Raw genomic sequence first — 18951 nt, forward strand, 5'->3', positions numbered from 1 at the left:
AAGGTCAGTAGGGTTGATTTAATAAATAAGTAGGGTGTTCATTAGCAAAGTAGATGTTAACTTTGAAAAGTGAATGTCAGTAAATGTGAACCTGTGCTCACTTTGAACACCCAATCGTGCAAGGAAGATGTAAAAAAAACAGGATTTAGCTTGCATGTATTTGGATGATCTAAGTCAGGGTTTCTCAACCAGGGCTCCTCCAGAGTTTACTAGGGGTTCCTTGAGCAATGAGCAATTTCTGCCTCTCAGATAAGTTCCCTCTGACACCATTATTGATCTTTTTAGAGATCTGTCAGGGGGTAATTCTTCCCAATGACCACAACTGTAAGGAGCATTCTTCCCACTGACCATCACACTAATGTATCATGAGTTGTAGATATAGTCATTTTTAGCAGGGGTTCCCTGAGACCAGAAATGTACTTCAAGGGTTCCTCTGTGTTAAAAAGGTTGATAAAGGCTGATCTAAGTGAACAGGGCTTCATCTGTATTAAGCCAAGCGAATACCCTCCTCTTTAGTAAACTAACCCCACTGGCAAAGTACTACAGCCAAAGACAGCCAGGATACTAGCATTTTCACAAGCAGGTCACCAATGGCAGCCTTTTCTGAGATGATCTCTGTCACGGAACGTCCCACACTCCGCTTGAGTGCTTCCGTCATATACCGCTTCCTAAGTTCTGGAACACGAGTCCAATGGATCTGGCTATAGGAACCCCAAGAACTAGACAACACCAGTCTTGGAGTACATCAGAACTACGCTTTATTTGAGATCTCCCACACATTTATACACCAGGATGACTCAAAGCTAACCTAATTAACATGAGCTCCAATAGGAGTCGTCCCGTCTCCTACATTGTATAGAGGACAATGTGATCAGCTCATTCAATTTACACACATTACCATAAACATCAACACAGGGTTAATTAGAACAAACAACAATGAGTTGAATACCCTTAGAACCTAGACTAAACTTATTTACATTAAACACATTATAGCTGACATCAGACAGGTGAGTGAAGTTGATGACATTAGCATCTCCTCACAGGATGTGTCCCAACAGAATGAATCCATTGAAAATCCAGGGCCCATAATCAAAAGGCAACAGGCTTGCATACAGTCCTCTCCAACAGCCTCTGTCCCGGCTAGGTCTGTGACATTTCTCCCCTTTCGGCAGGAGACTAACACAGGAGGAGACCCCAGACGGGTTGACTCCGAAGTTAGTCCATAGTTCCAGTCCTCTACTGCCTGTACCCACACAGTACCCCAAACAAATTGTTCCAAACAGAGTATTACTCACCCAGCCAACCTCTGCCTCTCTCGGAGAACATATCTGCCGCTGGGGAGAGGCCTGGACTGGCTCTTCTCCCTGGAATCCTTTCTGCCGCTGGAGAGAAGACAGGGTGTCTGGGCTCACTCTGTCATGCTGTTGGGGATCGGGGCCCACTGCCCAGCATCCCTGGGGTATACAGGTGGAGACTGAAGTCCCATCCACCTTAACAGGAAATCCATCCTCTGTTAGTTGAGGGCAGAGTCCAGCAGTCCTCGGCCCTGTTGCCAGCCCTTCTGCTGGAAACCCCACACCATCTGCTCCGGCTAACTGTTGGAGAGGGAGGCCGACTGCCCCGCCTCCCTGGAACTCTGTAGTTGTTGCCGGTGCTGGGCAGAGGTTGGTAGCACTCTGCCCTGTTTTCAGCACTTCTGCTGGGGACTCCGCATCCTCCGCTCCGGCTAACTGTTGGGGCAGGAGGCTGGCTTCCTCCACTCCCAAACTGTGTAGCTGCCATTGGGGAGGTGAGCCGGCTGCTTCCTTTTCCATTCCCTCATCTGGCTGCTGGGACGACATGTCGATGGTACTGTCTCCCAGGTACACGGATCTTTGCTGGGGAGGAAAGCCCACTTCCTCCACCCTGGCCAACTGTTGGGGAGGGACAACACACACCTCCTCTCCCTTCTCCCCCTGTATCTGCTGCTGGGAAGTGATTGCCATCTTCTCAGCCTGAGCCTCCACAATTGCTGCAGGTGTGGGGCAGAGGTCTAGGACCCTCTGTCCAGTTGCCAGCACTTCTGCTGGGGGTTTGCCAGGTGGTTCCTCCTCTACAGAAATGTCTATTAAATCCCCAGTCTCTGGAATTGGCAAAAGTGTGGGACAGAGGTCTTGGACCCTCTGTTCAGTTACCAGATCTTCAGCTGGAGAAGTTTGTTTTAACTCCATAGATGCTGCTGGCAGAAAATCACATGTCCCTGTCAGTGTTGTGGGAGAAAGGCCGACTACCTCTTCTCTCAGGAAGGCTGAAGCCACTGTTGGTGCTGGGCAGAACACAGTGAACTTTGGCCCTGATAGCAGCTCTTCTGCTGGAGGCTCATCAGGTTGTTCTTCCTCAGCAGAAAAGTCTATCAAATCCCATGTCTCTGCAACTGATGTCTGGGGATAGAGGTTCACCATTTCCTGTCCATGGAACCCAGAAGATGCTATCATTTCTGGGCAGAGGTTAGCAGAGCTCTGCCCTGTTGTCAGCACTTCAGGTTTGGGGACGGCAATCTCCAGATTTTCCACTGCCGATTCTCTGGCATGCTGCTGAACTTGTTCTAGCAGTTTCCTGTATGCCCTTTCCAGATGCTGTTCCTTCCTTAGCAAATGGTCCAGATCAGGTTTGAGCTCTGAGACCCCTGCAAGACCGAGCATAGACTCTCTATAGTCTCTCAGGTCCTCAAGGTCAGGTTCCCCTTCATCGCCAAACATAAAAAGATCTGTAAGGCTCTCCCACAGCAATCCAGGGCCGCCAAAGTCATATCCCTCTGGAGAGCATTCTGTTGTCTCCCCTAAATATACCTCCTCTGCGTGCCATTCCAGAGCCCGCTAACGATTGTCCAGCTCTATCTCCTGCTGGACCAACCTGTCCAACTCAGTCACCCATTGCTCCTGGGGCTGCTCTCCCAGGAGTGCCATCCGCAATGCCCGTTGGTCACTGGCCCGTTGCTCTTGGGTTGGAAAGCACTTGCCCTGTTTTATACCAGCGAGACGGAGGGCTGCAATCCAGAACTCCACCCGAATTTGCTGCCTAAGCTCCAGGTATTCATCCTCAGACACAGTCCTGGTGTATGTTGAAAGGATGATCCGCAGCAGCCCCGTGAATTCTGATGCCAGGTCCATATCTCCGCTGGGGTGACTGAAGTCTGCTATGCTGATCTTGGATCCAGTTGGAGGTTTGGATGTCCCAGACTTCAGGAAGCTTTCCCGCTGCTTGCCACCAATGTCACGGAAATCCCACACTCCGCTTGAGTGCTTCCGTCATATACCGCTTCCTAAGTTCTGGAACACGAGTCCAATGGATCTGGCTATAGGAACCCCAAGAACTAGACAACACCAGTCTTGGAGTACATCAGAACTACGCTTTATTTGAGATCTCCCACACATTTATACACCAGGATGACTCAAAGCTAACCTAATTAACATGAGCTCCAATAGGAGTCGTCCCGTCTCCTACATTGTATAGAGGACAATGTGATCAGCTCATTCAATTTACACACATTACCATAAACATCAACACAGGGTTAATTAGAACAAACAACAATGAGTTGAATACCCTTAGAACCTAGACTAAACTTATTTACATTAAACACATTATAGCTGACATCAGACAGGTGAGTGAAGTTGATGACATTAGCATCTCCTCACAGGATGTGTCCCAACAGAATGAATCCATTGAAAATCCAGGGCCCATAATCAAAAGGCAACAGGCTTGCATACAGTCCTCTCCAACAGCCTCTGTCCCGGCTAGGTCTGTGACAATCTCTTACTAGAGGTCATCGGTTACAGCATCTTGCACTACATAATTGCTCATTGTAATGCCCTATTTAAAACTAATTTATTGTGTATTTCCAGGCATCACCTATATGTACCCTTAATTCTCCTTTTGCCCCTTTAGAACAGGCTCCAGCTTATTTTTTTGTTTTCTTTCGCCTTATTCCTATAGTAAGAAAACAGCTTTTTATTACTTTTTGGGACATCATCATCATGCTTACAAAGTTCTTGCAGGGGCAGCTGCTGGGAGATCAGTTCGTATTGATGTAAGCATGTCTCCAGAACTACAACTCACAAGAGTTCTTTCCATACACAGTGTATGGGCAGGCTTTTGGGAGTCAAGGCAGCAGCATTGTTTTACTAGGAAATAAATTGGCGTATGCATGTGGAGTGGGGCAAATAGGAGTAGGAGATAAACAAACTTCTGTAGTCCAGTAGGCAGAGATGACAATTCTGGTTGGGATTTCTTTATAGAAAAAGCACTGTGTTGTCAAACCACGATAGGAGCGTGCTGGTTCGGTTTCAGGCTCAGTGTATATTTTTCTGTATTTGCTGTATTTTTAAAGGAATAAAACATGTAAATGTTTAACAGAAATGTACTGAATATTTTTATTTCATTTTCTCCTGTCATACACATTATGTCCTAGAAAAATGTAATAATTACATGGTTGCCTTACTGTAAGAATGCATGAGAGCATTGGCATGAGGAGTCCATTCACACCAAAATGCTGTTCCCTGAAATGCACCTTTTACACATGTTAAGGTGCATTGCAGCGCTCTTTGTTAGGCAGAAAATTCAAAATGAATGAGGTGCAAGGCACCTTAATGCGCCAAAAATGTAAGTAGCTGCATTTATGGCAGCATATTGCAACATACACTAGTCATCGTGGTGTGCTGCAATGATCTGCAGTACCGGTGCTTTATTGAGGTTTGCTCTGCTAATCAATATTAATGGTACCACAACACACCAATGCACAAACAGTGGATTACTGTTTGGTGTGGAAATATATGGATTTTCCCACACGTTACTGCAATGGCCTAATGTGAATGGGCCCTAAAAGAGTCAAGGCAGATCCCTCATGCAGGCATGGAATTGCCTTATACAGTAAATGCCGATTACCAAAAAAAGTACTCCAGTTGTCACAAAATAAAGTGAAACATAAAGAAACAAAGTCAAAGAGTAACATCTTTTTCTTTCCAATCAAATCTGCTGATCCAACAGAATATGACAAAATGAAAAAAAAAACAAGGTATGGACTTACAGTGCCTGGTTATCATCCACTACAGAATACTATGCTGATCTGTGCTATCCATAAACTGTATATTAAAATGTCTGGAACGATTCAGTTCATCAAAGTATATTTTCAAATTAATCATGATTATTATCTGTGCTTGATGACAAAGTTGCCAAAAGAAATAAATGTCAAGCCTTCATGTGCTTCTGGATTTCCTCCAAAGCAGTATATTTGCAGCGTAAGAGAATTATGTCTTGGAACTTCCTGTGTTTTTCATCATTTCTTTATGATTAATCGTATTCTTTTGGGGTCTTTTGTGATAAAACCAATATGGCAGCATAATTTATCCTTACTTCCTTTTAGTAATATTAATTAAAAAAAATATGTATACTAAGAAAACAGTTGTTATATCTCTTTTCATAGAAGTTAATTCTGTGTCAATTGCTGTTATTAGAAAGTGTTATTCAAAGACACATTATGCTAGTATTGGTAAATGTGCTCGTCTAGACCTGCATTTCTCAACTAGGGTGCCGTCTAAGTTACCCTGGGATACCATGATGACAGGACCCAGTTTGCTCTGGATCAGCATCGTGAGTTGCTATGGTGCGTATGGGCTGGTCCTGAGCACCATACCAACCAATGACACTCTAGGGCCAGGATGCACGGCATCCTTCATTGCTATGATAATGGCAGCCATCTCACAGCACCATGGCAATGCATGGCTCTGATCAGGAGTAGGCAGAGTGCAGGGCCACCCCCCAGAATTCAAGAGAAGAGAGGGCCTCTAATGTAGAGAGACCTCTGATGTAATGGGGGAACATCTGATGTGAAGGGAGGCTTTTGATTTGAAGCTAATTTCATTAAGGTGGTTGTGTACATTGTCGCAGGCTCATGTTTCCCATTGATAAGTACATTTACATTTTTTACATTTTAGACCAGGGTGCCAAGAAATTGTGCATACTAAAAATGTTATGAAAAGCTGGTCTAGAAAAATGTTAGTGTTTTATCAGACTCAGAAGCAATTTGTACACAGAATGCCATTAGAGAAAATGGCTTGCAATTGAAATCACTTTAGGGTATGATTTTGCTTCATTAACAACACCCTTTCAAAATAAACTAAAATTAACAATGACGGTGTCTGTCTTCTCTACCACCTTCATTAACTTTAAATTGACAGGTATGAACAACAACATAAAGACCAAAGGGGTATAAACTGTTTATATAGTAATCAGGCTGTATGTGTGGGCATTTGATCCTGCATATTTGAGCACAACATATAAAAGCTTGACTTATATAAGAAAACTTTTAAAGTACTGTATATAGGGCAGGCGGGGGAAAACTAAAGGTCTTTCAGATTGTTACTCCTCATTTAACCAATGTATGCTTTGGATGGAAATAAGTCAAATCCTTTTCTCTTGTTTTTATAATCTTTATTTCGTTATTAAATATATAACAACAGAAAGAAAAGATAAAAATACACATTACAAATAAAAACAAAAAAAAAAAAAACATACAATACATACAGTATATCTCCTATACATTAATAAAATGCACCCAAAAAGGGATCTTTGGACAATTCCACCAGATATGGGTGTGGAAGCCCTGTAAACCACAGCCTCACCAACAGGGGCGTTGCTAGGGGGCGGCTATTGGGGCTATAGCCCCGAATCTGGGGCCCATAGCCCCGAGTCTCTTGCTGCAGGGTCCCTGCCTAACCAGCGGGTTGCGGCTGCTGCGGTGGGCAGGCTGGCTGCATGAGAGAGGCTGGAGGAGAGGAGAGAAGCGAGCGGGCGGACGAGCAGAGATGACATCTCTCTCTGCCTGCTCCACATCAGCGCTCTTCACAGCTGGGCCTCTTCAATTTGGGAGCGAGGTGCGGTGAGCAGCAGAGAGATTACATCATCTCTCACTGCCCATCACACATCAGCGCTCTTCCACCCTCACAGCACGGTGGAGTGGAGGTCACGTGCTTCCTGTCATCGTGGAGCTCCACTTTGCAGCCAGACCCCCTTTCTTCAATGTCGGAGGTGCAGCGGGGAGCAGCGAGATTACATCATCTTTCACTGCCCACCCTGCATCACCGCTCTCCTGCTCTCACTAAATGGACAGTGCTGTCAGCCTGCCACCAATGCAGCGTCAATGCACATTTGGTGGCACTGGCTGGCATGGCAAGTTACAATCCACATCAGGTGGCAAGTGACAATCTGCAAATTGTGGCAGGAGATGTGGCAACCTGCAGATTGAGCCAGGAGACATGGCAAGTGACAATCTGCAAATGGTGGCAGGTGACGTGGCAAGTGACAATCTGCAAATGGTGGCAAGAGATGTGGCAAATGACAATCTGCAAATGGTGGCAAGAGACGTGACAAGTGACAATCTGCAAATGGTGGTAGGAGACGTGGCAAGTGACAATCTGCAAATGGTGGCAGGAGATGTGGCAATCTGCAACTTGAGCCAGGAGACATGGCAAGTGACAATCTGCAAATGGTGGCAGGTGACGTGGCAAGTGACAATCTGCAAATGGTGCCAAGAGATGTGGCAAGTGACAATCTGCAAATGGTGGCAAGAGACGTGGCAAGTGACAATCTGCAAATGGTGGTAGGAGAGGTGGCAAGTGACAATCTGCAAATGGTGGCAGGAGATGTGGCAATCTGCAAATGGTGGCAGGAGATGTGGTAAGTGGCACACCCAGGGCTCCCACTGATTCTGCAGTATGGTGAGTTGAACCACTTCATAATATATTAGAATTTAACAATAGAAATAATGCACTTTAATCACCCTGACACCATATCAACCATGGTGCCATGGTGCTTGAAGCGCCAACACCAGCCATCACCCGTGAAAAATTGCTTAGGTCTCCCCCCACCCCCACCCCCCGGCGGGCATGCAAAAAGGTTGGTGACCGCTGCTATGGGCTCTAGCCCCAGATCTTTTGCAGATCTAGCAACGCCCCTGCTCACCAACATCTATCTGGAACTGAGGGATACAGTGCAGCTAACAACTTTGAGGCCCTTTACCCTATATATAAGGAGAAATCTTTTTCTGTTGTAGGTTAGTGTAAACTCTTCAGTTGCATGCGATTTATGTGCATATGTATTTTAAAGGCTATCTATTGCAAATATGTTTTTTTTTGTTTTGGATAGAATAGGGAAATGTTGAAACCACTGTCATGTTATTTTTTGATGTCTAACTAGCACTGTGGAAATGTATCTTCACTTCCTGTCCCAGAGGCACAGCTGAAAGTTAGAGAAGACCTCCCAAAGTAAGAGGATTCCCCTTCTTACACAGCTGTTGCTGGAACAGATATCCCCATTGGAATATTATTTTATTTTTATATCCTTATCCTTACCTCTTGTTCTCAATCAACTCTAAGGCTTCATTCACACCTGAGTGTTTTCAGCTCATAAAACGCTCGTAAAACGCCCAACAAGCAAAATCCCATTTATTTCAATGGCACCTGTTCACATCTGAGCGTTTTGTCACCTGAAGCAAAACGCCTGAAAAAACGCTCTAAGCTCAAAAAAGAACATGAGATTCTTTGGGGCAGATTTTTTGAAAATCTGCCCCAATTTTGAAACGCTCAGGTGTGAATTTCAGCCTAAATGTTTGATTCCCCCCCCCCCTTTCTTGATGACAATAGTCACAAGATGGATGAATCTCCCCAACAGTGGTAAGGGACAGCAAAAAAAAAAAAAACCTGAGGGCCTAACCCTTCCCCACTAGTTACATAGTTGCATAGTTACATAGTAGGTGAGGTTGAAAAAAGTCCAACCTATGTGTGTGATTATGTGTCAGTATTACATTGTATATCCCTGTATGTTGCGGTCATTCAGGTGATTATCTAATAGTTTCTTGAAGCTATCAATGCTCCCCGCTGAGACCACCGCCTGTGGAAGGGAGTTCCACATCCTTGCCGCTCTTACAGTAAAGAACCCTCTACGTAGTTTAAGGTTAAACCTCTTTTCTTATAATTGTAATGAGTGGCCACGAGTCTTATTAAAATCTCTTCTGCGAAAAAGTTTTATCCCTATTGTGGGGTCACCAGTACAGTATTTGTAAATTTAAATCATATCCCCTCTCAAGCGTCTCTTCTCCAGAGAGAATAAGTCCAGTGCTCGCAACCTTTCCTCATAACTAAGATCCTCCAGACCCTTTATTAGCTTTGTTGCCCTTCTTTGTACTCGCTCCATTTCTAGTACATCCTTCCTGAGGATTGGTGCCCAGAACTGGACAGCATACTCCAGATGCGGCCGGACCAGAGCCTTGTAGAGTGGGAGAATTATCGTTTTATCTCTTGCGTTGATCCCCCTTTTAATGCATGCCAATATTCTGTTTGCTTTATTAGCAGCAGCTTGGCATTGCATGCCATTGCTGAGCCTATCATCTACTAGGACCCCCAGGTCCTTTTCCATCCTAGATTCCCCCAGAGGTTCTCCCCCCAGTGTATAGATTGCATCCATATTTTTGCCACCCAAATGCATTATTTTACATTTTTCTACATTGAACCTCATTTGCCATGTAGTTGCCCGCCCCATTAATTTGTTCAGGTCTTTTTGCAAGGTTTCCACATCCTGCAGAGAAGTTATTGCCCTGCTTAGCTTAGTATCATCTGCAAATACAGAGATTGAACTGTTTATCCCATCCTCCAGGTCGTTTATAAACAAATTAAATAGGATTGGTCCCAGCACAGAACCCTGGGGAACCCCACTACCCACCCCTGACCATTCTGAGTACTCCCCATTTATCACCACCCTCTGAACTCGCCCTTGTAGCCAGTTTTCAATCCATGTACTCACCCTATGGTCCATGCCAACGGACCTTATTTTGTACAGTAAACGTTTATGGGGAACTGTGTCAAATGCTTTTGCAAAATCCAGATACACCACGTCTACGGGCCTTCCTTTATCTAGATGGCAACTCACCTCCTCATAGAAGGTTAATAGATTGGTTTAGCAAGAACGATTCTTCATGAATCCATGCTGATTACTGCTAATGATACCGTTCTTATTACTAAAATCTTGTGTATAGTCCCTTATCATCCCCTCCAAGAGTTTACATACTATTGATGTTAGGCTAACTGGTCTGTAATTCCCAGGGATGTATTTTGGGCCCTTTTTAAATATTGGTGCTACATTGGCTTTTCTCCAATCAGCTGGTACCATTCCAGTCAATAGACTGTCTGTAAAAATTAGGAACAACGGTCTGGCAATCACTTGACTGAGTTCCCTAAGTACCCTCGGATGCAAGCCATCTGGTCCCGGTGATTTATTAATGTTAAGTTTCTCAAGTCTAATTTTAATTCTGTCCTCTGTTAACCATGGAGGTGCTTCCTGTGTTGTGTCATGAGGATAAACACTGCAGTTTTGGTTACTGAAGCCCCCCGATTCACTCGTGAAGACTGAGGAGAAGAAGAAATTCAATACCTTCGCCATCTCCCCATCCTTTGTAACCAGATGTCCTTCCTCATTCTTTATGGGGCCAATATGGTCTGTCCTCCCTTTTTTACTGTTTACATACTTAAAGAATTTCTTGGGATTTTTTTTGCTCTCCTCCGCTATGTGTCTTTCATGTTCTATCTTAGCCGTCCTGATTGCACCCTTACATTTCTTGTTGCATTCTTTATAAAGTCTGAATGCTGAGGATGATCCCTCAACCTTGTATTTTTTGAAGGCCTTCTCCTTTGCTTTTATATGCATTTTTACATTGGAGTTAAGCCATCCAGGATTTTTGTTCGCTCTTTTAAATTTATTACCCAATGGGATACATTGGCTAATGCCCTTATTTAATATGCTCTTAAAGCAAACCCATCTCTCCTCCATATTCTTTGTTCCTAATATTTTATCCCAATTTTTGCCTTTTAGCAAGGTTTGTAGTTTAGGGAAGTTGGCTCTTTTGAAATTCAGTGTCTTTGTGTTCCCTGCATGTTTCCTATTTGTGTGATTTATACTGAAACTAATTGACCTGTGATCGCTGTTACCTAAATTGCCCCGTATTTCCACATCCGTGATCAGGTCTGTATTGTTGGTAATCAGTAGATCCAGTAATGTTTTATTTCTAGTTGGTGCGTCTACCATCTGACCCATCAAATTGTCCTGCAAGACATTAAGGAACTGGCGAGCCTTAAATGAATGCGCGGTTCCCTCCGCCCAGTCTATGTCTGGATAATTAAAATCCCCATTATGATAACACTTCCCATCCTTGCTGCTAATCCAATTTGTGATAGGAGATCCGTCTCCACTTCCTCCCTCAGGTTAGGGGGCCTATAGCATACTCCCAGTATTATTTTCCTCTTAGCTTCATCCCTTTGGAGCTCTACCCATAAGGATTCCACCTCCTCTCTAGCTCCCTCAGTGATGTCATCTCTCACATTCGCTTGTACATTATTCTTGATATATAGGCATACCCCTCCCCTTTTTTACCCTCTCTATCCTTGCGGTATAGGGTATAACCTTGAATGCTTGCCAGCCAATCCTGAGAGCTGTTGAACCAGGTCTCTGAAATTCCCACAAAATCCAAATCCTCCTTGTACAACAGTATCTCTAGTTCACCCATCTTGTCCGCCATGCTCCTGGCATTGGTGAACATGCCACATAGTTTAGACCGGTCGCATATTGTCCTCGTATTGGGTGTTTCAAGATTGCAACTAGGACTTGCTACTATACTCACCTTGTGTTTTTGTGCTTTGGTTAACCTACCACTAATTCCCCCAATACTACCCTCTGGAATATCTTCAGCGCTGGCTATCTCTGTCTCTGGACCCTCCCCCCATCGCCTAGTTTAAAAACCCCTCTAACTTTTTGGCCATCTTCATTCCCAGCAGATCTGCACCCTCCTCATTTAGGTGCAGTCCGTCCCTTCTATAGTACCGGTTACCGACTGAGAAGTCGGCCCAGTCCTCCAGGAACCCAAACCCCTCCTTACTACACCAGCTTTTCAGCCACTTGTTTACTTCCCTAATCTCCCTCTGCCTTTCTGGTGTGGCTCGATGTACCGGTAGTATTCCTGAGAATACTACCTTGGAGGTCCTTTTCCTCAATTTAGCTCCTAAGTCCCTAAAATTCCCATAAAAGTTCTTTAGGACACTCCATCTGCCTCTGACTTTGTCATTGGTGCCAACGAAAAAAAAAAAAAAAGTTTTGTCTAAAGACAGCTGAACTCCAAGAAACCTAAAAATCCTCCTTTGTAGTGGGGCTACACCTGCACTGAAAAATGCAATTGACAATTTCTGGGAACTTGGCAAAGCACTTAAGCACTTTTACTTACTTGATCCTCCACTTCTGCAGGCTTTTATGCACCACCAGAGCATAAGGAGCACAGTCTCTGGCTGTAGTGGATGATCAGGTAAGAAAGTCTCCTATTTATAAATGAGCAGTCAACCCTCTGCAAGGGAGGGTTTTTAAGGTTTCCAGGAGCTTAGTCTGCAGCCAAGACTGACTATTAGAGAATTTGGCCAGCCATAATAAACATTATACCTATGTGTGTGTATAAACAAATAGACGACAGGACCAATCAGCATCTGGCCAGTAAACGCAGTCCTCAGTTAAACTCTTCACAGCTTAAACAAATAAAACGTTTTGGCTGGAGTTTTTCTTTAAAATTAAACACATGTAAAACATTTGCTCTACTACCAATTCCAGATTAGCCGTTTGTTACAAACCGATATGTGATATCTTTTTCTTTTTAAGTACATTGTAATGATGAATGTTCTGTAAACAGATAGTTTCAAATAATCAATTTTTTGGCAGTAAAATATATCATGGGATTTAAGGTCTCATTAAAAAAAACTCAATATATATCTTTGCTGTCAGGCTGTCGGATGTACTTACCTATTAAACAATAGCAGCTGTGCGCTAAAAACAAGTGCAGACCTTAACCTTTCATAACCTTTTCTAAACTGTCAGAGAGACATTTTTTAGTAAATGATCATGCTATTTTCAGACGACACCCAATAGTATAATTTGTATTCTTGCTGTTTTGCTTTATTTAAATTTGAACCTTTGTAAGAGTAATAGATTTATTTTTTTTTTTTTTTTAATGAATGCAAACTGTTATGGGTGGGGAAAACGTGTGATTTTTGTAGTACAAACTTTCATAAAGTTTATTTAAACAAGTCTTTACCAAAAGAAACGACAAATAAAAGCATTAACCCAGGGTTCACACATTTATCCCCTTAAAAATGTGAAAACATTTTAAAACACCCATTCATTTAGTTTAATCACATATTTATTTAATACTATTTAATATTTCAAATTTCCTTAATTAGTGGTAAACAACATAACTTGGAGTTTACGTTTCTGAATCTAAGAGACACAACATGATATTTTTTTTTTTTTCACTGCAGTCTCATACACATGGAACAGAACATTAAGGGAGGTACAACATAGTCTATAATTTCACCCCAAAAAATCATTAAAAATAAAAATATGCCCACCAAAGTCCTTCAGCTTTTTTAGTTACATTTAGTGCTCAGGCTTCTAAACTGAACACCGGTTTGCAACTTTGACTTGTGTTAATAAAACTGCACATATCCCACAACTGCTTAGTATATATAAGTGAATTATACCTTTTTCTAAGGATGAATTGGGTTTTCAATATTATATACATTGAACATACACGTATATATTTTATCTTTTTCTCCATTCAAGAGGAAAAAAATTGGAGGCTATCACAGCGATCAGGTGATCTGGAACTGGGCTTCCCAATTGCAGATCATTAGTATGGGACCTGGAGCTCTCAGTGAGAGCCTGGTCCCTGTGCTGGGAGTGCACTGCACAGCTTGCTCCCAGCACAAACACATGTACGCATATATGTGGCCTCACGGAAGAAGAGAAGAAGACCCACTTCTGTGAGGACGCATATATGTGTACATGCGGCAGGAAGGTGTTAAGGTAAAACCAGAGCATACAGAAGTCAATGACTGATTCGCTAACTTTATCCCCGTCAGTTACAGTTTCAGTCCTATACCTATTCTGAACCTTGGAAGCCAACAGACTCTAAAATAACCCCTCCTTAAACTTAGCTACTATGGCTGCCATCAAAATCCCATGGGAAGCCACTAGTCCCTTGTCCTTATGGCTCGCTCCTGCACAAACTCTCTAGGGTTGAGAGCACTTCTACTTTGAATGCATTCATGTAACCTGATAGTGAAAATAGAGAACCAAAGCTCAGACCCATTCTAATGTCACCAAATGGTAAACATAAATCTAGAACTGTATGCTATGTCAGTACTCGAGCAATCATTCTTCTTGTTCCTTGTAACTGTTCAGAATACTACCCAGTCAATAATGACTGATATTTTACATATGATCTTAGTTTATTCTCTGGTTACAGTTTTTGTTTTTCTATCCTGTGAAAGGCTATGAAACCAAATCATCCTTGCATGGGTCCCTGGAGTAATCAACACTTGAGAAAGCCCATGCCTACAACAATGTACATCTAAACCAGAAAAGGAAGAAAAATAAAATTTTTGGAAGAAACGGCAGCCATCCCATTACATGGAAAATCTATTTTTATTTTGATGTAAAGATCCAAACCATTTGGGATGGTTTTCAGCTATCCTTTTTATCAGGATCACCAAACAAATGAGCTTAGCTCTACCCCCTGGCTGTTATCCTCATGCAGAAGGTGTCAGTCTCCTAGCTGGGCTCTTGTCAGCCCTATCCATTTGGTACTCAAAAAGTCAAAGCAGGATCCCAAACATAACCTATAGAGTTTATTTATTAAAAGTCAAGTGCTCCAGTATATAACAAAGCTAATGCATTTAGGCTTACAAGGCCTTACTCATAGCTAATCTGTTGTCAATAGAGATCCCATATATAAGCTGCTTGGTCACTCCAAGAGTGGGTATTGAATACCAAATCTACTTCAATCTCTTCATCAGGGCTACAATCAAAGAATAGAACATATTCTACAATAATCAGAAAGGGGACAAAGAACAAAAATATTATATATAAAAATATATTAAAAGCTAAAACAATATAGTAAAGCCATACATTAAAATCAGACTATGTTCAATTTCATGAGTCACAAAAATCTATTCAGGCAAGAGATAACAAAACTCAACTGACATAGCTTGTACCTTCAATCATACCTGCACATAGCTGATGTAAAATACAGGAACTTGCCACCCTAAGGCTTAGAAAAGCTGTTATCACATCTGCTCTATCATTGGCTTTGTTCATTACGGTCATTCACATGTTTGCAAATAAGTATTACTAAGGAGAATTGATAAGTGTCCCAGCTTACATTCTTCAAGACAAACTCAAATCAAAGCATCTCTGTCTGTCAGGAGTTTAACAGTTAACACTTGGGGCTTGTTTCTTGGCAATGCGAAGGAATGTTACACTGACTGGTGATCCATCAATGAAATGCCCTAGGAAGATCATACATGTCTGAACAATCTATCTTACCATGTACATTTTTGTAGTACTGTAATTTCTATACTCTCTATTTTTGATCTGACAGCCTATGACAATTTATCAAGTTGCCTTTTTATATTTTCCTGCTTAGGTGACAGCTCATCACCTAGAGAAGTTGTAAGGGTCACTTATAATGCAGTGTGAACTTCACATGCATGTACAGGGGCTGTAGAATTCACTCAAATTCCAAGAGAAGCTTTCTTTTACACCTGTGACAAGATTAAAGAGGTAGTGGCTATGGCGCTGCTCTTTTAATGTGCTGGATGTGTGCTACAAATTATTTGTTGAAAAGTGCTTTGTGCTACTTCATAAACCAACTCATTAAATTAAATAAAAATACAATCCATGATAAGTTGATAAGATGACTGGTGTTCTGTTAAATCAACAGGTAAGTAAACGTTGACTTCATGGCCTGTTCAAAAAGCAATAATTGAATTACATATACAGTTGATAAGGTGACGAGTACTTTTATGGACCTTATATAGTAAACATTGAACTTAGTAGTGATAGATTAAATCAATTTATGAACAGAAAATATACTGACCACTGAACTCTATAGTGGTAAAAGTGCCCAATCTGTGAGCAATCAAGTCCTGGCATCATTATTCAGTCCATATATGTTAAAAGATGTAAACAAAAATTCTAAAATTAAGGTGACAGGTGCTCTTTATCCATGCTTGTAACAGATATATATTAGTGCAGGTGTTTCACTCTGTGCTCCCCTTATGCCACTGCTCTCACCGAAGAGATCTCCCTTCAAGGGGGTATTTCGCATTCACAGCTATGCCGCTGTATGACAGGACAGAGATACATGTTAGTACGTATTCTCCTTCATACAGTTAGCCCCTTCATCTCAGTTATATATGGAAAGCAATAACAACCCATAGCACAATAAAGTTTTGACATGGATTGCTTGAGGATTTACATAATTTAATTTACATAACATGCCCACAACTTTGAAGATTTTTTTAAAATTGTGAAGCAAACAATAAATAGGACAAAATAACAGAAAAAGTCAACGTGCATAACTATTCACCCCCTAAAGTCAATACTTTGTAGAGCCACCTTTTGCGGCTATCACAGCTCCAGGTCACTTTGGATAAGTCTCTATGAGCTTGCCACATCTTACCACTGGGATTTTGTCCCCCCCCCCTTTGCAAAACTGCTCCAGCTCCTTCAAGTTGGTTGGTTTGCACTTGTGAACAGCAATCTTTAAGTCTGGACACAGATTTTCTATTGTATTGAGGTCAAGGCTTTGACTAAGTCATTCCAACTACACTATCCAAACCTAAAACAAAAAAACAAAACAAAAAAATGGTTGGAGTTGGGCTTTAAGGTCAAAGAATTTGAGACTGAAGTACACAATTCAGAGACACAGCCATTGTAGAAACAATATAGACCACTAACTACATGCTAACAGTATCAGATAAGAAGTACAAAGAAAACATGTAGACAAATGTAGCTTAGTAGAGAGGCAGAATGAGAAATAAAAGGGCAAGTGGATAAGTAGAGACTATAAAGCAGGAGCCAATAAAAAGTAGAATGGAGTAACCAAACGCAACCAAGATGCTAGAGGTCAGAATAATCACAGGATAGATATAAATTTCCACTCTTGCCCATTTTGTTCTTTTTAAAAATATCAGAACTTAAAGTGTACCTAAATCTCTCACATCATCTTGATATCATAGAGAAGGGATTTTATGCTGTTACAGAGGTGAACTGGGCAGGGGTCATAACATTTCTTGGGATTTCAGCGTAGCACAGGTACTGTATTGTCAACTGACTACAAGAAATGACAAGTTCATTGCATTTTGGCAGGATTAACAGGTATTTTTTTCCACCAATTAAACAGATATAACAAAACCTTTTTAGTGGTATCTTCAAAGTGCATGTAAACCCAAAGAAATTCACATCTCTTATTGCTTCCTGTTGCTGTGGTAAATGTACCATTGAAAGCATTTTGTTTTACCTGTTTGTGCAAATACCTGTTGATACTGCCAGAAATCTTGAGAGCTGATAACTTCATGTGCTGTCTGCCTCTGCTGACTGCTATCAGTTAGCAGTATTCCCAGTTCTCTCCCTGAACTTCAGGACATCTACTCCATATATGGTGAAAATGAGAGGGGGGTTTTTTGTAGTTTTGTCCTAGGGTGACATCATGTTGCTCCATAAATACAGTACAGTAGCCTATATCTAGCCTGTCTGAGGTGGAGATGCAGTAAAAAATGTCAAAGGGGCAGAGGATGGGAGGTCAGAACATAGGGTCAACAGTCTGTAAGGCAGTGTACAGAGGTGATTGGTTTGTAGGGCAGTGTACAGTGGGTTAGCAAGAGTGTGTAGGGGTCAGCAGGACAGAGGACAGGGGGCAGCAAAGCAGTGTACAGAGGGTCAGTAGGCAGTGTACAGTGGGTCAACAGGGCAGAGGATGGATGGTCAGCAGGGAAATGTACAAGAGTTAGCAGGCAGTGTACAGGGGGTCAGCAGTGCAGAGGACAGGGGTTCAGCAGGGCGGAGCACAAAGTCAGCAGAATGGAGGGTAGGGGTCAGCAGGCAGAGAACAGGGGGCAGCAGGGCAGAGAACAGGGGTGAGTTTATCGGACAACAGGAGTTAGCAGGCAGAAGACAGGGGTCAGGGAGGCAAAAAAAAGGGGTCAGCGGGCAAACGATAGGGGTCAGGGGGCAAGGGACAGGGGTCGGTGAAAACAATGCCCTGTATCAATGGTCGGTTAAGAGGTCTGGAGTAAGAAATGCAAGAGTTAAGGGGTCAGTAGTAGTGTCTGTAACAGAATCTGATTCCAGTTAGGTGCTGTGTGGGGAGGACGAGCTCAGTGGCAAGCCTTGTGCCCAGGTTGTGTGCACTGCAGGGATGTAAGGAAAGGCACAGAGAGCCAGCACGGCATCCATCCAGCAGCCACCTCAGCACCCCCCTAGATCCGGCCATGGTTGTCACCTTAGGATAGGAAATGTGTTACTGTCAGAATCATCAGGTGAAAAAAGCTTTAAAACTAAACAAAGCCACCATATCTAAGAATCAGAAAGCTGCAATATATTAAAATGTTGTTCTTGGATTCAAATATGCTTTACCAGACTAAAAGAGAGCAAATAAGAAAAGTTAATTGTTTGAGTTTCCATACACTATGGGGTTGATTTACTAAGACTGGAAAGTGCAAAATCTGGCACAGCTGTGCATGGTAGCCAATCAGCTTCTAACTTCATGTTGTTCAATTAAGCTTTGACAAAAAAAACTGGAAGCTGATTGATTTCTATGCAGAGCTACACCAGATTTTGCACTCTCCAGTTTTAGTAAATCAACCCCTATATACAGTATATTTCTGTAGTTTTTGTGAACATTTGACTAAATGTATTAGAAATGATAGAAGGGTTTGGCGCTGTTCCTATTTAGTTTCCTACCTCCATATAGGTTACTAGATTAAAATAAATTCTTAGGTGCACCGTGCATATATCAAATATTAAATACAAATTAACAATATGAATTCC

General features: G+C 42.3%; 1 protein-coding gene across 2 annotated transcripts in view; it reads left to right on the forward strand.

Annotated features, from left to right (window-relative positions):
• The window catches only part of EGFL6 (EGF like domain multiple 6), a 137433-nt gene that overhangs the window by 43042 nt on the left and 75440 nt on the right, over positions 1-18951 (forward strand). The window lies entirely within an intron of this gene.

This window comes from Aquarana catesbeiana, linkage group LG02 (genome assembly GCF_042186555.1).
Source record: "Aquarana catesbeiana isolate 2022-GZ linkage group LG02, ASM4218655v1, whole genome shotgun sequence".
Taxonomy (NCBI): Eukaryota; Metazoa; Chordata; class Amphibia; order Anura; family Ranidae; genus Aquarana; species Aquarana catesbeiana.